This window comes from Lissotriton helveticus, chromosome 2_1 (genome assembly GCF_964261635.1).
Source record: "Lissotriton helveticus chromosome 2_1, aLisHel1.1, whole genome shotgun sequence".
In the NCBI taxonomy this organism is placed as follows: Eukaryota; Metazoa; Chordata; class Amphibia; order Caudata; family Salamandridae; genus Lissotriton; species Lissotriton helveticus.
Genome location: NC_136059.1, coordinates 1818285652 through 1818307818, shown reverse-complemented (window position 1 = coordinate 1818307818; position 22167 = coordinate 1818285652).

Below are 22167 nucleotides of genomic sequence, written 5' to 3'. Positions count from 1 at the left end.
GACAACCTCGCCACCTTCTTCCACCACAAGATAAATGATATCTAAGACAGCTTCGAAACTCAAGACCCACCCACCTCAATGCAACCACTGCACCCAATGGCTCTTGACCCCAGCAGATCCTGCCCATCTGGACCACCCTGCTTAAGAAACCCTCTCCCAACCCAACAGACCTCAGCAACTACATACTCTTCTCTCTGCTCCCCTATCCAGCCAAAGTTCTCAAGAAAGCCATCAACACCCAATTCTCTGAGAACATCAAAACTAAATACAACCTGGACCACTCCTAATTGAGCTTCAAAAGCAACCACAGCAGGGAGACCTCTCTCCACGCCACTTCAGAAGACATCTGCACCCTCCTTGACTAAGGCAAAACTGCTGCCCTCATACAGCTAGACCTCTTAGCTGCCTTCGACACCGTCTCCCACCACACCCTCCACACCAGCAGACTCCACAATGCCAATAACCACGACTAAGCCCTAGAATGGATCTGCTCCTTCCCCACTGGCCGAACACAGAGAGTCATACTTCCACCCTTCAACTCAGAACCCACGGTGATCTGCTGCGGAGTTTCTCTGGGATCCTACCTAAACCCCACCCTTTTCAACTTGTACATGGCCCCACTTGCAACCCGCATCAGAAGCCACAGACTGAACTTTGTCTCCTTCGCCGATGATACCCTTCACAGAGGAGCCAACAGTCGCCAAGAGCAACTTCCACAAAGGGATGAAGGTACTCACGACCTGGATGAAGGACAGCTTGATCAAGCTCAACTCAGACAAGACTGAAGTTGCCTGGGGACGACACCTGGTTGCCTGCAGTGCTTGGATCCCCCCCCCCAGCACTCACAGACCATTCGCAAAACCTCAGGATCATCCCAGACACCTCACTCTCAATGAACTGCCAAATCAACGTTGTTTCGTTCTCCTGATTCCGCACGCTCCACCTGCTTATTAAGATCTTCAAGTGTATCCCCCAGAGCTTGCCAGCAGCAGACTCAACTATGGCAACTCACGCTACGCGGACATCACACAGAAAATCCAAAAGAAACTGCAGAACATCCAGACCACCTCCGCCAGACCCATCAAGAACATCCCAAACAGCTGCCACATTGTCAGCCACCTGAAAGACCTTCACTGGCTACCTATCAACAACAGAATTACCTTCAAGCTACTCACGCACAACTACAAAGCCCTCCACAATTCTGGAACTGCGTACCTCAACCCCTGCCTCTTCTTCTCTACTCCCCCTAGACAGCTCCACTCTGCCCAACTAGCCATGGCCACCATCCCACGGATCCTCAAGGTCATAGCTGGAGGAAGATCCTTCTCCTACCTCACTGCAAAGACCTGGAACTCCCTGCCTCTGCAACTCAGGCAATCACCTTTGCTGCCACAATTCAGGAAGAACCTCAACACCTGGCGCTTCAACTGAACAGCATATCCACCCCCTCCCCGTCCTACTCAGCACCTTGAGACCCTCAATGGTGAGTATTTGCACTTTAAAGGAATCCTATTTGATTGATTGATTGATTGATTGATTGCTGTTCTGGCTGTTCCTAAATGCTGTGCACCTCCATTTATACCCACCACCACATGACTTCTGTGACAGTTTCACAAATAAATCTATTAAAATTAGATGATGGCATTGATATAGATTCTTATTTTACAAATGAAAACATTGCTCAGATTATTACTGATAGACCACAAAGTATGTAATAGTCTCTACTGGTTTTAAATACATTTTCTCATTAAAGGTTTGAAAATGTTATATTATTTTTAAGTCTACTGGTGCTGCATTTGTAGTGACAAGTATTCGGTGAGAGTCTTCAACAAACATTCATGCGTTAGTCGGTCAATTAAATTCGAGAAGTACACTTGTAGCTGCAACACACATATAGTCATTTGTTAGGACATGCATGAACCGATGTCTTAACCTGGCCCACGTTTTCAACAGCCGTGCTCAAAACTCAGTAGAGCCAGCCTGGCCATTCGGGGCAATCATTCAGTGGGCCAGCGGAATGAAGGCCCTTTTTGAAGGCCCTCCAGTTCACCAACCATCAGCGTCGAGGTTTGAAGGGCTGAATGTGCAGAATTGTAGAAGGCTATCCATGGATGCACTTTGCAGTAAATAGGTTGCGTTCTATAGCGTTACATAGAGCTTATAAAAAGAAAACCCACACATCAACACAAGCTATCTGATGTGTCCAGTCCCAATTTCATCCTGCTCCACGTTATTTCATATTTATTTTTTACAAAGGGCTTGGCTGATGCAATGTACTGCTGGACTGCTAGCTAGTGCCCGCCCTGCTCCCTTGTCCACTGCTCATCTCATTTTAAATGAGATGCTTGTTTTTATATATCCAGTACCTCTAAACAGGGCGCGAGTCGGAGTACCACGCGGGTGGACGGCGTCCCCCTACTTATTTAACTGGGTGGACGCCGTCCCCCCTGCTAAACAGCTGGACTTCACTCTTTGGCCTCTCTGGGACGAGATCGGAGCTTATGCAGCACGCTGCTCACGCGCTGGCTTCTCGGATGCAATTGCATCTAAGGGGTGAGCTAACAGGTCATTGGCCCCTAAACCATTGAGGTGGAAAGAGTCTATATGCTTGACAATGTGGGGTTGGGGGTGGGGGTGCCTCTCTTCAAGCGACTTCACACTCTTCTGTTCGAAGATGATGACTGGCACCACAGGCTCCGACAGGGCTTTTGTGCATGTCACTATGCATATGCGAGATCACAACAAAATTGGCAAGCTGTTCTAAGCGCGAAGGCCCTTTCAGATGCAGGGGTTTAATCAGCTGCATTCCTTCCCGCTGCTCCACACATGCAAATAGGAGTCTCCCAGGCACCCCTGTGCTGGCCTCTCGTGCACACTCACACGCCGCCTGGGTTCAATCTCACTCACACTCACATGCCTCCTGGATACAATCTCACTCACACACAGCCAGGATACAATCTCACTCACACTCTGCCTCGACACAATCTCATGCACACTCACAATGCACACCCACACTCCGCCTAGGCACAATCTCTGAACACTCACACTTCGCCTGGACACAATTTCATGCACACTGGCACCCCAGACACCATCGTTCTCATGCACACTCACACTCCGCCTAGACACAATCTCATGCACACTCACACGCCTCCTAGATACAATCTCTCACGCACACTCACACGCTGCCTAGATACAATCTCTCACGCACACACACACTCGGCCTGGACACAATATGACCACTTACACTTCGCCTTGACACAATCTCATGCACACACACACACACACTCCGCCTAGGCACAATCTCTGAACACTGGCACTTTGCCTGGACACAATTTCATGGTCACTGGCACCCCAGACACAATCGTTCCCAGGCACACACACACTGACACTCCGCCTGGATACAATCTCATGCACACTCACACTTCAACTGGGCAGAATCTGATGCACTCATACTCTGCCTAGGCACAATCATTCGAATGCACACTGACACTGTGGCTAGACACAATCTGATGCACACTTCACCTACGCACACAATGCACACTCACACTGTGTCTAAACTCAATATGATGCACACTTCACCTCACACAATGCACACTGACACTCCACCTATAGTCTCATGCACTCACATTTCTCCCCCAGACAATGAGCCTGATGGTTCAAGTCACCTTTCGTGACGTCACTTCCTGTCGTGACATCACTTCCGGTGACAGCATCCCCCCACTTCTTTTTTTAGGACTCGTGCCCTGCCTCTAAATTGCTGGCAGGAAACGCGCTCCAGTTTCCACGCTTTACGCGACATCTTAAACCCTTTTTTCTGTCTCAATTTACTGATCTAACATACCTGTTCGCGATGTTAGATTGTTAAATTAACAATGGCCTCATCTGTCACCATGCATGCACATGCACGTCACAACGCACGCACTCATATAAATCACAAGGCATTCATGTACATCATTGGCAATCTTTAAATGGGTTTTCTTTAGGAGACTACCTATTTTAACATTTCCAGTGATGCATGCACTTCTGTGATGATGTATGCAGATGTATACAATTTAAAAAAATCCTTGGCAAAGACAATTGTTTGGTATTTTACAGCCGAACTCTGCCTGGCCGGCAGTTGCAAAGTGCCACAGGACAGATCGCTTCCAATCATATCTATGTTTGCCCATTCCTTAACATTTTCATTTACCATTCTAACATGGTGTGCATGCTTCAAAAGACATGCACACGCCTCACGATACACACATGTGGAGGTGTCATGATATATGTGTGTGCATCGGCGATCATCTTGGAATGTATTTCCTTTGATAGAAAACCCATACTAAGATCGATGGCTATGCATTTGTATGTATTGATGCGTTCTTTTGCATTTTAACTCCAACACGCATTGGCAAAGCAAATAGAGCAACCTTTTAAGGCAGAGACGTAGTAACTTCGGCAATGCATTTTGAAGGGCAAACTAGAGAAGTGAATTGTAAAAAAGTGTGGTATTACTTGAGCTGGGTGAATATCCACCTCAAGGAATAACCAAAAACATTGTCAGCTGAGGCATTAAAGATTCTAAATAAAACTAAGTTCAACCCCTTGATTGCTATTCCACTGAGCATGTGTCAAGTATGTATGCAGTACCAAAATGGTAATAAAGTCAAAACAAAACACAGGGAAAACACCAAGTCAATTTAATAAATTTAGAGCAAAATTTGATTGAATAAAATGACGACAAAGAAAGAAAAATCCAATAAGGAGAAGCAGACTTTTGAATTTTTAAAGTTTAAATATAAAAATATTGGAAAACATTTTAAACACAGGGAGTATGTCCAAGATGGCCGGGGTGTAAGACGTACACCTCGAAGCTCCGCTGGCCTGCATGACCAAATCGACCCTTGCCGGGTGTTGGCACCTGGTCACGGCTCAGGAGACTTGCCAAAGAAGGCTGGTGACCGGGAGGGCGCCTGGGGGCCGCGACATCGACGAAACAGAGGAGTAAGCGGCCCGGTGACCTGAGCGGTTGCAGCCTACAGAGTGTGCTGGGCCCGGTCTTGAGGCCGCTCTTGTGAGGCGTGCGGCGGCCTGAACTGTGTAGCTGTAGGCCAGAGCTGGGTGGCTTAGTGAAATGGAGCCGGCACTCCCACGGAGGTTTTCAAGGGCGGTGGGAGCAACGCTGGGGTGCAGGAGTGGGGGTGCAGGAGTGGGGGCTGCCTGCTGAGAGAGAGACGTACTGGAGGCCGGACCCCACGCCCTCCATTTGCCTGACAATTGCTGCAGGATCGCCCCCAGGGGTGTGAGGAGATCCTGGGGTGAGCCGGTACTGAAGGACTTGGTTGTCCCCTGCCCCACAAAAGCTTTGCCTGGGGCTGCTGGGACCGCGGCTGCTACCTTGGCTTAGAGGCAAGGGCAGAGATATTGGGCCTGCTGCTGCCCGCAATTGTGGACCGACTCGCCTCAATTTACTGCGCGACCGCGCGGCGCTTGGCCTCCCTTCTCTCTACTGGGCTTGCTGCGACGCCCGGTGCAGCACACATGACTGGGCCCACAATTTTTTTGTTGCCCCCCCATTGGGGAGGGGCATGCTCCAAGCCTTGGAGAAATATCAAGCAGGAACAGGAGAGGTTTACATGGGCTGAGTGGTGGCACCACACTGCGATGCACGGAAGAGTACACTTTTGTGAAACACCGGTCCTTACACTTCAAATGATTATCAGTATCCTTGGGACCAGAACTGATTCCCTGTCTCTCTGAGGGCCACTGCACTGGAGCTGGAGCTGGAGCTGCAGCTGTAGGTGAAGGCCTTGAATTACAGTCTTCTGCAGTGCACGCGAGATGGGCCTGCATGCCCCCTCCTGCTGGCCCCCTGAAGCTGGTAGCAGTAACCGTGGGGCTGAACAGCCTTGAGGCCTTGGGAGCTGCCCTGTCTCGCTACAGCTTGTCTGTAGGAGCCTGTAGGAAATAACGACATACCAGAGTGGGCAGGCCGACTCGTAAAAGGGGCACCGCATTAGTGTAAAGATGTCCACACGCCATCAACAGAAAAAAGACCCCTCAGTGAAGAACATGTTCACCCGTTCAAACTTGAAAGAGGCCGAAGCCTTGCGGGACTCGGACGATCAAGGGACCCGTTCAGAAGGGCCCGCCGGCAGTGACGGGGGAGGAGACACCACTAACGCAGGCCTTCATTGAGCGCTTGTTCAGCACCCTCCGCAAGGAATTTGCAGAACTTAATCGCAACATCACCACGGATTTCAAGGGTCTTCGACAAGATGTTGCTGCCCTGGACTAAGGGCTGGACTCGGTGGAACACAAACATCGATGCCCGTGAGGAGGATTAGGAGGGTCCTCACCGGGAACTCCTGGAGCTACACGATCAGAACGCAGAGCTGTGGTACCAGGTCAAAGACTTGTTGAACCGTTCTAAACGCTCCAATATATGAATTAAGGGTGTGTCAGGCTGGGCCATCTTGGGAGATCTGGAGGCCTTTGATATCCGGCTGCTTAAGCACGTGGCGCCCGCATTATAGGATTAAGTAATAATGCTGGACCAGACCCACTGAGCCGGGAGACCGGCGACCACCCCGGGCAAACCCAAGGACATCCTCACATGTCTACATTACTACAACCAGAATAAAATAATAATGTCCAATACAAGAGACCTGAGACCTATCGACTTTAAAGGATATAAGATCGGACTCTATCAGGACCTATCCCCAATAATGCTGCAAAGCTGCAGGGCCCTGAAACCGCTGACTGACTTCCGTTGAGCCCAAGAGGGGCCACCTTTTTCGCTTGCAGTTTGCATGGAAGGAGGAGGTCAGGCCAGTCCGTACCCTAACAGATGCATATGCAATTTCAGAGATGCCCGACCTGAGGCAGACCTCCCCCTCTGGGTCCCCAACTCGTGCGCCGGATGGGGGTAATCGGGTGCAGCGCTCCTCCAGACGTGGGTCAAAGAAGCTGAAAAAGCCGACCAAAGCGGATAGCAGGGAGGAGTGCGCACAACTCTTCCAACCTTTGCAACATGAGGGTGCAGCCGGCCCTACAACCAGTAATCATTGACAACCCGATTCCACCAGTTTCTACCCCTCATTAGACGACTGCGGCCCATCGGCCCACAAATGACTGACCCTGGCCAGGGCCAGTGCCCAATGACCTATCAATATAACCTGCTGGCGGAGCCTCCTGTGAGAAATCTTTCCAACCCACTGTGCTTACCCAGCAGTGACATGGGACTACAAATTTGTGATCAGTATGGCTCCGGGGGGGGGAAATATCATTGAACTCAAGATCTATGTTGTATTTTGTTCTATATTTCACTTTCATGTATTCTGTTCCCTTTCTTTCTCAGATGTTTGCCCCTGATTTCCTCCGTGAGGGGTGCAGAACGCCACGAGGTACCTGGATGGGTGGGAAACGGGAGGTGAAGACGTGAGATATGGTGTCTATAATTAGCTTTAATGTTCGTGGCTTTAATTCCCCATCAAAGCGGTTAGCGATGCTGTCATTCTTTAAGGACACTAGGTGCTACATATGTATGTTGCAGGAGACCCACCTGGTCCAACAGGACTGGCGGAGGATGTGCTCCCACTGGTTTGAACAGCAGTATTTTTCTTCTAGAACTAGCCAAAACGCAGGGGTGGCCATCCTGCTCGCCACTCATTTTGCAGGAAGGGCGGAAGGTGTCCCGGCCTGAGTACACATTCTTCTCCTTGTCGCACCAAACATACACGCAAATTGACTATTTTATTACCACACCAGGGATATCTAAGGCCACAAAGGCCGCAGATATTAGAGCTGCCGCCCTTTCTGACCATTCCCCCATTCGTTTTCGAATTTTCCCTGTGCGCGAACACTAGTTTCTCAGCACTGGCGTCTTAGTACAAAACTCCTCACAGGTGGGCCGGTCCACTCTAGCAACATTGTCCACCTTCCTGGAGCACAACAACTCCACAGCGATGGCCATAGCTACACTTCGGGAGACATTGAAGGTGGTCTTGCGGGGTCACTTCACAGTTTTCGCCACGAAATAAAATAGGGAACAGAAGTACAAGCAAAGTCATCTAGCCCTGATTCTCACATACCTATATAAATCCATTGATAAGCAGGGAACGCTCCCAGACTCCATCTGCAATGCTATGTAATGCTACTATCACGGTAATTCCCAAACCTGTCAAGGACCCCAAGTGCTGTGCATCTTATCTTTGTTGAATGTAAAGAGAACGGCACCATATGTTCAGGGAATAGTTTACCTAGACCAAGCAGGATTTCTCCCGGAGCAAGGGTGCAGCGATAACACGAAACGATTGTGTTATCTCCTGGCAAAACTTATCGCTTCCAGACTTCGGCCCTTATGCTCATGATAGACGTTGAGAAAAACATTCGACCGAGTACACTGGCCGTACCTGTTCCGGGTGCCTGAGTGGGTGGTATTTGGTCCTCGACTATGCAGGTGGAAACAAGCTTGCTATGCAGCCCCCTGCCTGATATTGTGTCAACGACATTCAGTCTCCCGCCTTTCCTATAGAGCGTGGAAGTAGGCAGGGTTCCCCTGTTCCCACTTCTATTTACACTCTATATGGAACCACTAGCCGACTGCATTAGGGGCAACGCAGGGGTGACCCGAATTCATATGGGGGGAGGGAGCACCAGATCATGCTGTACGCCGACGATGTCCTCTTGAACCTCACACACCCATCCGCCTCCCTGACGGCGGCCATGACAGAAATCTTGGTCTTCGGGCTTGTGTAGGGTTTTAAATTAACCCACAAAAGTCCATGGTCCTGGACCTGATGATGCAGGAGACTGAGTGCACACACCTCTGCGAACAGTTTCCATTTCAGTGGGCAGAAAACGTGGTCCCATACCTCGGTCTCCAGATCCATCCTACAGTTAAGGCAACCACAGACCACAACTATGGACAGCTACTCACCTTGACGCGGACTGACCTTGGCAAATGGAGACAGCAGAACCTCTCATATAAATAAATAAAACGATTTTCATTGCGGGCACTGCATCACCAAATGCGATGCAGTGCGCGCAACGAAATTTGTGTTATTTATGTATATGTTTACTTACCTGTTAATATCTGTAATCCATACATTACCACCCCCCACCCAGCCCCTCCCCATGTCACCGCCCGGCCAGTACTCCCACTACCGACCACGGCTGCCAGCAGTCATCTTTGCACTGTCATTGCAGTGGGTAGCACAATAGCTCCAGCCCACTAGTGACATTTAACTTACATGCCCATGGTACAATTTGTACCATATACTAGAGACTCATAGTAAGTTAAAATACCAATTAGGGGAATGTCAATTTCAATGAGATGAAAGGGAGAGCACAGCCATTTAAACACTCATTGAAAAACATGAAAAACTACCAGAGCACACAAAAGCAAGTTTATGATTTGTTGTACTCTTCCAAGTGGGAACAACACCTGTTTGTGTATCTCAGGTAAGATATAAATACAGTGTGCCCTAGGTGTGGGATTGTCAAAATATTGGTATTCCAAGTCAATCAATCAATCAATCAGGGAATTTGTAAAGCACACTGCTTACTCGCTAGGGTCTCAAGGCACTGGGGGGGGGACTGCCGATAGTGGTCCAAGAGCCAGGACTTGAGCAGTCTTCTAAATGCCGGGAGGTCTGCGGTCTGTCGTAGGGGGAGGGGGAGGGACATTCCAGGACTTGGTGGGGGCGGTGGGATAAGGATCTGATGCCGGAGGTGGTTTTGTGGATGCGCAGGACGGCGGCCAGGGACAGGTCGGCAGAGTGGAGTTTCCTGTTGGGTACGTAGAAGGAGAGTCTCTTGTTGAGGTAAGCTGGGCCGGTGTTGTGGAGTGCCTTGTGTGCGAGGATCATGAGTTTGAATGTGATTCTTTTGTCGACGGGAGCCAGTGCAGTTCTCTCAGGTGCGGGGTGATGTGGTCCCGGCGTGGGACGTTGAGGATCAGGCATGTGGAGGCGTTCTGGATTCTTTGGAGTCGGTTGATGAGTTTGGATGGGGCTCTGGCGTAGACGGCGTTTCCATAGTCGAGACGGCTGCTGACGAGGGCGTGGGTGACGGTTTTCTGAGTGTCCATCGGGATCCATCTGTAGATCTGGCGGAGCATGCGGAGGGTGTGGAAGCAGGAGGAGGAGACAGCGTTGACTTGATTGGTCATGCTGAGCTTGGAGTCGAGGATGACCCCTAGGTTGCGTGCGTGGTTGGTTGGTGCTGGGAGGGTTCCCAGTGATGCTGGCCACCAGGAGTCGTCCCACGCTGAGGGATTGGGCCCGAGGATGTGGACCTCCATCTTGTCCGTGTTCAGTTTGAGTCGGCTTGCCTCCATCCACTTGGCGACAGCCTTCATGCCCTGGTGTAAGTTGGATTTGAAAGTGAGGGGGTCTTTGGTGAGGGAGAGGATCAGTTGGTTGTCGTCGGCATAGGAGATAATATTGAGGTCGTGTAGTCTGGCAATGCGAGCGAGGGGAGCCATGTAGATGTTGAACAGAGTCGGGCTGTGTGAGGATCCCTGGGGGACACCGCAGATGGTAGTGGTGTTTCTGGAGTGGGACGGGGGGAGGTGGACTCTCTGGGTTCTGTCGGTGAAGAAGGAGGTGGTCCGGTCCAGGGCCTTGTCTCGGATCCCTGCATCGTAGAGGCGTGGGCACAGTGTGTGGTGGCAGATGGTGTCGAAGGCGGCAGAGAGGTCCAGGAGGATGAGGGCCACTGTCTCGCCGTTGTCGAGTAGGATTTTGATGTCATCTGTGGCGGCGATGAGGGCGGTCTCAGTGCTGTAGTTGCTGCAGAAGCCTGAGTGGGAGGGGTCCAGGATGCTGTTGTCTTCTAGGTAGTGGGTGAGCTGGGTGTTGACGATCTTTTCCATGACTTTCACAGGGAGCGGAAGCAGGGAGATGGGCCGAAAGTTCTTGAGGTCGCTTGGGTCAGCCTAGGGTTTCTTCAAGAGGGTGTTGATCTTGGCGTGTTTCCAGCTCTTCAGGAAGGTAGCGGTCTCGAAGGAGAGGTTGATGATGTTACCCAGGTGGGGTGCGATGATGCTGACGGCTTTGTTGGCGATGTGGTGGCGGAGCGGGTTAGAAGGGGAGCCTGAGCGGATGGTGCTCATGGTCCTAGTTATGGCTTCGGTGCTCACGTTGGTCCAGGTGGTCAGGGGGTCATGGTCGGTGGGGCTCGGGGTGTTCGTCGTAGCGGGGTCCGTGGGGTGCGGCCGGGGGGTGAAGCTGTTGTGGATGTCGGTGATCTTGCAGTGGAAGAAGGCAGTGAGGGTGTCGCACAGGGCTTGTGCTGGCGGAATGTCGTTGGTGCAGGATCTGGGAGTGGAGAGCTCTTTCACGATGTTGAATAGCTCTTTGCTGTTGTGTGCATTGTTGTCGAGGCGGTCTTTGAATGAGGCTTTTTTGGTGGTCCTGATGAGGTGGTGATGTTTGCGGATGGCGTCTTTGTGGGCTGTGCGGTTGGCGGGTGTTCTGTCATTGAGCCAGATGTTCTCCAGTTTCCGGCAGGTGCGCTTGGAGGCTAGGAGCTCCGGGGTGAACCAGCTGACTCTCTGGCTGGTGTCTCTGTCGGTGGGTTGTTTTATGGGTGCTACGGTGTTGGCGCAGTGGTGTGGGCCCCCTCTTTGGGGTCGGTGGGGCTGGTCGGTGGGTGTAGTGCGAGGTGTGTTTCTAGTCGTTCCTTGGTGACTTTTCCCCAGCGTCTGCGGGGGATCTGTAGAGTGCGTTGGTGGGAGACGAGTTTCTGGAAGGTGAAGTGGACGCAGTGGTGGTCGGTCCAGGTGAGCTCGGAAGTGTGGCTGAAGGCAACATGGGGGCTGGCGGTGAAGATGGCGTCCAGCGTGTGACCTGCGATGTGGGTCGGGGTAGTGACGATCTGTCTCAGTGCGAGGGTGGCGAGGTTGTCGATCAGGTGGAGGAGTTGCTGTCGTTGTTGTTTTCTAAGTGGTAGTTCAGGTCACCGAGCAGGATGTAGTTGGTGGAGGTCAGGGCGTGCGTGCTGATGAAGTCGGCGATGGGAGTTGCAGAATTGGGGACGTGGGCCTGGTGGTCTGTAGATGAGGGTGCCTCTGAGGATGGTCTTGGGGTCGGTGTGGATCCTGAAGTGCATGTGTTCGGCGGTGACGAGGGTGTCGTCGGTGTTTGTGGAGACTGATGGTGTTCTTGTGGATTATGGCGATGCCTCCCCTGGCTCCATAGGTGCGGTCTCTGCGCGAGATCTTGTATCCATCGGGGATGGCCACTGCGATGTCTAGGATGGAGGCATCGTTCATCCAGGTCTCGGTCAAGAAGGCGACGTCTGGCGAAGTGGTGGTGAGTAGGTCCCAGAGCTCGACGGCGTGCTTGCGTTCGGAGCGGGTGTTGAGCAGGATGCATCGTAGTTGGTTGGGTTCTGCTGCTGTGGTGGTCTCGGTGTTGTTGTTGCAGGAGAAGTTGCAGTTCTGGCAGGTGAAGGGGCCGTGGGTGCGCTTGGGGGTGGCCTTGTAGCAGTTGGGGGTGCGTCCGTGGTTGAGTGCGATGAGGGTGCTGGCATTGTAGCGGTGGCGTGCGTTGCGGGTGTAGTGAGGGCCAGGGGTTCTGGCCCTAGGCGCGGTCCAGGTGCGGAAGGGCGCAGACGGGCTTGCCTTAGGCGCGCCTATGGCATACCAGCAACGCAGCCGCACACCGGCCGCCATTTAAGGGGAGGGAGGACCAGCTGGGAGGCGGGAATGTGGCCAGTGAATGGGCACGGGGGGTGGGGCCGCAGGGGGGGGCAGCTGCGGGAAAACTCGTGGGAAAAGGGCACAAAGCAGTCCCAAAAATCAAGGGCAGGGGCACAGGCACACAGGGTACAAAAAAAGAAGGGTGGGGGCACAGGCACATGTGGTACAAAAAAAGAAGGGAAGGGTACAATGATGAGAGAGGGCAGGGGCGCAGGCACACGGCAGAGGGGAGAGCGTCAGGCACGGGGGCAGCAAGCACGAGGCAGCAGGCAGGAGGCGGCAGCAGGAAGGCTGAGTCACTGGTGGTGCTGCAGCGGAGGGGAGCGACCTACCAGAAGGTCAGGGGTCGCTCTCAGAGATTAAACAGCTCCTTCCAGTACTTGTCCTTCCCCTCAATGGTGTAGTTAGTGTCTTTAGAGGGTTGGAAGTCAATTTCTGATAAGCTGTGGTGTCAGATAGTTGTCTATTATTATGCTGGAACCAGGCATAATAATCAAGGAAGCAGACAAGTGTGCCAATGTCATATTCATGCACAAGGTAGACTACAAAAGATTAATTGAAAGAGAACTATCTGACACCACCACATATCAGAAATTGACTTCCAACCCACTTAAAGACACTAACAACATAATTGAGAAGAACCTAAAGCATTGGAAGGAGCTATGTTTAATCTCTGACATGGAATATGGATATTTGTACAATCCCACAACTAGGACTCAATGTCTATATGTCTTACCTAAGGTAGATAAACAGGGTGGTTCCCACCTGGGAGAATACAACAAAGTATTGACTTCCTTTTGAGTGCTCTGGTATTTTGTTCATGTTTTGCAATTCCTTGGCTACTTCAGGCGGAGCTCGTAGACCACAGGTGGTGGGGGTCATATACTGAGAGAGCACCAGTTTCAGAGAAAGTACCTTGTTGCTTTACGCACTTTCCCCAGAAATGTTCAAGGGTTATGTAGATGTACAAATGTGTTAGCATAGCCATCACCTTATGTTGTTCATGTACTTGAACACTTGTTAGCAGAAATGAAGTGCATTGAGTTCTACAGCCAATAAATCAATGAATGCAAAAGAAGCAATTGATGGACGAAATAATGGATAATGCAAACATTCACCCCCAGTCACAAGGATGTGGGTTTAATCAATTATTCTTTGGCTCACCACACCATCCCAGTTTGAACCCAGCCATAGCTAAAACAGTCTTGACCCTGTTCCTTGTGTGAACAGTCCAGCCCGAACTGCCAAGCCAGGTCCTCCCTGGACTGGAAACAAGCATCCTGGGACCGGTTTCAGGGCAGTACCATTCATCAGTCAGACTAGCTTGAATCCAGTGGTGTAGTTAGCATATGACCCACGTGTGGGCATACCTTTCCCACTAAGGGCGACATATGCAAAAAAAATAATTGATGGCCGGAATAATGGACAATGCAAACATTCACTCCCAGTCACAGGGATCTGAGTTTAATCCATCATTCATTTGCTCATCACATCACCCCAGTTTAGACCCAGACATATGCAAATCAGTATTGACTCTGCAGTCTAGCCCGAACTGCCAAGCCAGGTCCTCCCTGAACCTGAAACAAGCATCCTGGGACCGGTTTCAGGGCATCACCCTTCCTGAGCCAGTCTAGCTTGAATCCAGTGGTGTAGTGAGCATGAGACCCATGTATGGGCATACCCTTCCCACTTAGGGCGACATTGGCAAAAGAAACAATTGAGGGACAGAATACTGGACAATTGCAGATTTTCTCCCCACCCCGAAATAGTGTGTGGAGGTCACTGATCCACCTGCTGGCTTTCAGAGTAATTAACATGGCCCAGTAAGTGTGGAAAAGGCCTGAACTCAGTTGTTGGCTGAGCCAGGAAAACAAGACAATGTTTAAAGTGTTATAAGGAGTACAGATATCATGAAAGTAAAAGTGTATCTGTACTCGGTATACATGATTACTCTAAAATGTATATCTGCCTTGTATCCCTAGACCTACGTATGGCAAACCTGTAGTGGTTCAGATTACACCCACAGCATGCCCACAGACTTTCAGTAAGCACTACAGACCTACACTATCAATGCCCACTAACCATACAAGGCCTTCAGCAGACCTGCGCCAATCCCTGAATGGTCCCTTCTGTGACAGGCTACCTATGCTTAGATACCAGGCTGAGCTAGATGATAGTCTCATACACTCATCCCACATATGTATGCCACACTTGTGTGCTTACATGTTCATGTGTATCCAGCCCAGAATTTCTCACCTGAGCTGTATAGCAGTGGCCTTATCATAAAAGGTGGACATTGGTGTTTAGTACTCTCAGGCCATTTCCACAGAATTTGTGGTTAGTGAGATTCAGCCCATGAAACTCACTCACAGTGAAGGTCTAAAACTGTGTAGTCAAAAAGCAAAACATCCAGGGGGTATAAAATGGGCTGAACTCACTTTGTATCACATTTCAATCACATGCATCACCATAATACATTTGTCAAGCCTCTCCAGCATTATGCTGTAATTTAAGACTCTAATGGTGTCAGTTTTCTAATCCTATTCCATCTCGGATGGTTATGTTTTTGCAAAATAACTTGTTAAATGCAACTCTCGGCACAGCCAGTAAAAGCTGTCAAACAGTTTATTCTTCTTTTTGATATGTTGTGTTCTGCACACATACCTCAGAGGATGACTCATGCAGGGGATCAAGCTTGAAAATACATGGAACATCATTATTTCTAACTTTAACTAGATATGTTGATACACATTTAATACTAGATAAACATGTCAAATACATTTGTTTTTAATCACACAGTGTTATACGATGCCTGGTGTGTTACTAAATGTAGTTCAACCTGCTTTGTAGGAATGGTAATAGTATAACTGAGATGAAAAACACTTAGAGAGCTTTACCTATATGTTATTTTGCCAAATGCACTTGGTGAGAAATCATATTCTTTAGAACAAAAATATGGTACATACCCCAGTTGCATCAAGCATCCATTTTGCGATTCCTTATTAGCGAAAAATAAAGATTCGCTAATAAGGAATAGCAAAATGCTATGCATGAAGAAATCGCACAAAAAATTGATATTTCTTAATATTCCTTAATTGCGACTCGCAAATTGTGAGTCGCAATTAAGGAATACCTCCTAGAGGCCCATAGGAATGAATGGGAAGACATTCTCAATTTGCGATTCGCAATTAGCGAATCGCAAATTGAGAATGCAATTTCAAGGGTGCAGGGGTGTCCGAAGGATACCCTGTTGCACCCCAGAAATTTATCTGTGCACATATGTTGCATTTTCAAAGTTTTTGCAAATTACCATGAAGTTCAACTTCATGGTAATTTGATCCCCCTATTAGCGAAATCGCTAATTTTTTTACTTTGTTGCATTGCATTTAAGGAATCTCAATTTGGGATTCCTTAAATGCAATCGCAATTTAAGGAATCTCAATTTAGAGATTCCTTAAATTGCGATTTTTGCATTTGGGATGATGCATCCCAAATGCAAAAATACCAGTTGCAAAGGGGCAGATTCTGAGAATCTGCCCCTTTGCGACCAGATTTTCCTTTCATGCATCTGGGCAATAAAATTTCGGGCGGCCTTTTCCCCAGTTTTTTGTGATATTTATTAGGTCCGCGATGGACTTCATAAAGGGTACGCTTCTAGCCTTAACTGCTGGAGCCCAAGAGCCAGTTCTGTCAAAATGAACACCCAGATAGCTAAATGAGTTAAACAGGCTCTTTTAGATTTTAAGGTACTAGTAATTGAACAGAGGGGTAGCAAACTGACTCTTGAGTCACTTCTTCAGTCCGGGGCTCTGGAGTGACTTTTACACAAGCAAGGCCCCCCAGACACAGTCCTCTCTTCACTAGCCCAAGGAGCAGCAGGTAGCATCATGGTAGTCAATGGACTACCATGATCCCTCCCACCCAGTGTTGCCTTACGGCTATATGTGCTATCTAGCAATCCCAGAGAGCACTATTCTGCCCAGTCTCAAGATGTCTGAACCCTTCCTTGGTCATAAGGAGCCATGTAGTACACCCTAGAGGTGTGACTACCTGGGGCTACACGCCCACTGAAAAACGGTCTGGCTCCTGGTTTTCCCTGTCTGCTACCAGTGCCAGTCTGTCTACCTGAACAAAGGGTAGCCCTTCTCAAGTGTGATCACCATTTGCCCACAAAAGGCTGCTTCTCCTTTAAATTTAGCCCTTCGGATCTTCACCCTGTATGGCTTCCTGCAAAGGTGTATGTTTCCAACCCTATGGGCATTGGATGGGAACACTCACAGAACATCCATGGCACGCCTCCCTGACGCAGTGTGAGACAACACAGTGACTTGTGCTGCGTTGCCTCATTCCATATCTACAAGGCCATGAAAAGCCACGCAGGGAGGCTTTACGTGGCCTTGTAGATATGGCTAAGTCCTGTGCACCAACTGAACATCACAAAAAGTGATGTTCCGGCTGCGCACAAGGCTTGTAGATAAGCCCCCATATATAGAATTCATCACAAGTTATTTACTTTACTTATATTTAATAAATGCTCTCATTACATTCATTTATAAATGCAAAAAATGTGTTAAAATACTTTATGATTAAATTAAAATTATGCACTATTTTATACATTTTTTTTAACTTAAAATTATATTTTTATTTATATATTTAACTCTTTGAAATAACGGTGCTTGTTTACTTTTTATGACGTTCCGGCAGTGCACTGGGCTTGCCCATATCTACGAGGTCACGAAAAGCCACCCAGCTTGGAATTTCATGGTCTTGTAGATATGATGTGAGGCAACGTAGCACAAGTGGCTGCATTCCCTCACACCGCGATTGCAGCTATTGGTAAAGAGGTGCCTGCTTTGGCACATGGCAGCCATTTGTGCGCCAGTGCTGGAAAAGAGGACAGGAATGTGCTGTACCTCAAAGAACCGGGCACTTCTGCCCTTTTCTTTTGACATAGGGGAGTGCAGAAGGAAGGCTTACAGCGCTGCACTATGCCAAAATATTGTAAATAGGGGCCAATGAATTTTAAATTTACATTATTTTCTATGGGGTTTAAATTTCAGTCTCAATGGGCCACGTAGGTTTCATTTTGTGATTTCCTAATAGTGATTGTTTGTGTTTTGCTATTGAGAAATAGCAAACACCTATGTACTAATGTGTCCTTGACACATTTAACAATTCCTAATGGGGTCGCAATTGACCTACCTTATTAATAATTATGAGGTAGGTTGCAATCTGTCACTCATTAGGAATCGCTAAAAACATAGGGCTGGCAGCCTGTATGGGACAGCTGACCACCATGTCTGTGTTTGCTTTTAAATAAAAAAAAATTAAATGTAGTATGTTTTCCTTAAAGGAAAATGGGATTCGCTTCAGAAGAAAAATTAAACATTTCAGTTGAATTTTTTAAGAGGAGGCAGTTGTCCGTAGGGTCACTGCCTGCTGATAAACCTGTGGATGGCACAATAGTCCACAAGTGCCATTTACCTATCATTGCATGGGTGTACATCTTCACAGTGGAGGCCGCTGTGTCTTAAAAGTGTAGGGCACTTCAAAAATTGCATGAAACCCTTTTAAAATATACTTACCTTTTATGATCTTCTGCAGCGCAGCACACGTTAGGCTCAGCTGCAAATACACCTGAAGTTCCTCCTGCCTCATGCTTCTTGCTGAATAATGGCATCCAAGCACTGCTATCTTGCTGCTTACAGTGCTAAACAGCATAAGAGCAGCGCTGGGATTGGCTGGAGCAGGCAAACACAGCTCTCCATTGGAGCCCTAGGGGTTGTGACTTTGCTTCTCAGTTGCCTTTCAGCTGTTGATTGCAGAAGCCGGGCCACAGTTAAAAAAACGGCCAATCTGACATGTGCAGTTGAGATGACACAGCCTCATGTCGTCCCAATGAACTGCTATGATGCAGTGGGGAGGTAAAGGACTCAACCCCCCCTCCCCCCACGCCCCAATGGACGAACCACCCCTGTATCTGCACTATATACTATGGCCTTCTAGGAAAGTATGTTCTATGGCGCAATTTTAGAAAGTAACCTGAGATGCTTCTCAATCAACCCAGGCCCTGGTAAGTCTTCAAAGGGAAACCCAAAGGAAAAAAACAGACAATATTCGTCAGTGCCACATCATAACAATGTTTTCGTAAATGGCATGCTTCTTTATAGAACTCTGGGGCATATTATCAACAACTAGCGATATTTATCGCTACAGAAGCTTAGCGACATTTTTTTATCGCCAAGCATCGCCGGATTTTATCGCAGAGATAACGTGCTATTAGCAACGCTTATCTCCAATGCGATAAAATAACCGGCGATAGCGGCAAAATGCGTGAATATCGCTGGAAAACCAGCGATATTCACGCATCATCGCCAATAGGGTCTTAGCCAGAATATCCACCTCCCATTGGATATAATGGCTAAGAACTGGTCTGAGCAGGCGTTAGTTTTTAGCGATATTCGCGTTTAGTGCGAATTTTTTTATCGCTACGCCTGCCTTGCTAATGGTAATTAAAGGTTATTGAAATTGTGCTTGTAATGTGATCATACCTAGAGAAACTCTGCATACTATTTCAAATTACTACCGGTCTCTTACACTGTCACTATGGCAGTCAGCTTGAAGGTCGAGGAATAAATGCTTGCTATAAGAATGCATTCAAACGAGAGATGCAGTTTTCGTTTTCCTGTTTTGTGTATTTCCGCGTCTACCCCAGAAATAAATAATAATACCCATTTCTGAAGAGTTGAATAGGCCATATCGCAACAGGGTAAAAAACAAAGTGGTATTGATAAGGTAAAGCATCCTTTTTAAGCATCCTCAGTCCTTCCAGTCCTAGAACAAGCATTTACAATGCAATCGGTCTCGCCTTTGAGACCTTATATGTATTTAGCGATGCAGCAAGTTAGCCTGCGTGCTGAAACATCTAGGGGCAGATTTATGTTGGGAATGCGCCACGTTTGCGTCACGCAACTGCGGCGTAAACGTGGAGCATCCCTACGACCCATCACGTTGTAAAGCCCTGCGCCACTTGTGGGTGTTCCGGCGCAGGGTGGGTGTTCCGGGGCAGGTGCGCCTCGCAAAAGTGGCTGAGTGAAATCTATAAGATTTCACTCAGTCACTTTCAGGCCAATGCTGCGTCAAAACCCTGCGCCTGCTTGAAGCAGGCGTAGGTCTTGACGCAGCATTGTAAAGAAGGGGCACCCCCGAGCCTTGCTGGAGCTGCGTCGCGCTTGCGACGCAACACCAGCAATGCGCCACCTTTACGGCACAGATGCGTCACGCATTTGTGCCGTTTTTGCCCCAAGGTGCGCCACATTGTAAATGCGGCAATATCGCCAATAGGCGATAGCGACGTTAGCAACTGCTTTCAGTCGCAAACTGGTTGGGTACGCCCACTTTGCATGTCATTAGCGATAAATATCGCTGACATGCAAAGCGGGCCCCAAAGCGCTCGCTATCACCTAAAAGCTGTCGCTAACTGATGTTAGCGACAGCTTGCTAATAGGGCGATGAAATTATCGCCGCTTTGAGGCTGAAAACTGCTGCAAAAGCGGCAATAATTTCATTTTGCCTGCCTTGATAATATGCCCTACATTTCTGTTTGGGAATGCCACACAGTACTGTGATTACCCAAAGGATGTTCTTGTTACCTTTTCCTATTCTTTCTGACAGCAGCATCGTATATATGTTGACTTCTGGGTCGAAATTGGAATTTGTTACGTTTTGCAGCACGTGATCAAGCAAAGCGCAAGCCTCATCTTACTGAGGAATGCCCAAAATAAGTGGCGAATTCCTTGAACCATTTGCCAAATAGAAACAGAGGATATGCCCGGATGCGGGAAAGGTTACCCGTTACTTTTAATACATTTGTAAATTTATGTGTGATCAGAGAACACCTATTTGGGTTAATGATGGGATTTTAATGTGTCGGTGTATTGAAAATTCCAATTGCAATAAGGGTAGCACGACCAGACAAAATGCCCTCCTTTCAATGTATCCGAAATGAGAGTTCGAAGTGGTTCTCAGAGGCCAGAACTGAAGCGAGAAAGCTGACCAGTCTAATCAAGACTGGAGAATTCACTAGTAGATTTTATATGCCAGGGCACAGACAATATTCATGAAGTTGCTGTTTATAAGGATGTGTCGCTTTCCCATCAGACTGACTGTGTTAGCTGTTAAGTGTATGCAAGGGCACATTTGGCAAAGACATTACCTTTTCACAAAGACGCCAGTCTGTAAAAAAAAAAAAAAAAAGACACTCGAGTGCCACTTGAAGGAAAATTACAATTTTATTGCTTTCCTACAGTTTATGGATTTTCATGGAAGTCATCTCAAAATTCAGCTCTTCATTGTACAGCACTTAATTAACAATCACAAGAGTCAATGAAAACAGATTTCCAGCCTGATTGTAATGAAGGCTAGGGACTGTTCTCATATTCTGACTTTCTATGTCTGCACGCTATTATTATAGGTATCCATCTGATTATAAAAACAAGTGACACATTTTTGATTTTTCTGGTAATTAAAGGTTATTGAAATTGTGCTTGTAATGTGATCATACCTAGAGAAACTCTGCATAGTATTTCAAATTACTACCGGTCTCTTACACTGTCACTATGGCAGTCAGCTTGAAGGTCGAGGAATAAATGCTTGCTATAAGAATGCATTCAAACGAGAGATGCAGTTTTCGTTTTCCTGTTTTGTGTATTTCCGCGTCTACCCCAGAAATAAATAATAATACCCATTTCTGAAGAGTTGAATAGGCCATATCGCAACAGGGTAAAAAACAAAGTGGTATTGATAAGGTAAAGCATCCTTTTTAAGCATCCTCAGTCCTTCCAGTCCTAGAACAAGCATTTACAATGCAATCGGTCTCGCCTTTGAGACCTTATATGTATTTAGCGATGCAGCAAGTTAGCCTGCGTGCTGAAACATCTAGGGGCAGATTTATGTTGGGAATGCGCCACGTTTGCGTCACGCAACTGCGGCGTAAACGTGGAGCATCCCTACGACCCATCACGTTGTAAAGCCCTGCGCCACTTGTGGGTGTTCCGGCGCAGGGTGGGTGTTCCGGGGCAGGTGCGCCTCGCAAAAGTGGCTGAGTGAAATCTATAAGATTTCACTCAGTCACTTTCAGGCCAATGCTGCGTCAAAACCCTGCGCCTGCTTGAAGCAGGCATAGGTCTTGACGCAGCATTGTAAAGAAGGGGCACCCCCGAGCCTTGCTGGAGCTGCGTCGCGCTTGCGACGCAACACCAGCAATGCGCCACCTTTACGGCACAGATGCGTCACGCATTTGTGCCGTTTTTGCCCCAAGGTGCGCCACATTGTAAATGCGGCGCACCATGGGTGGCGGAGCAGCGGCGCAAAATAACTGGCGCATCCCTGGGGATGCGCCAGTTACCATAAATCTGCCCCCTACTGTTCTTTGACATGGAGGGAAAGTAAGCACCAAACACTGCGTGACACGCCAGGTA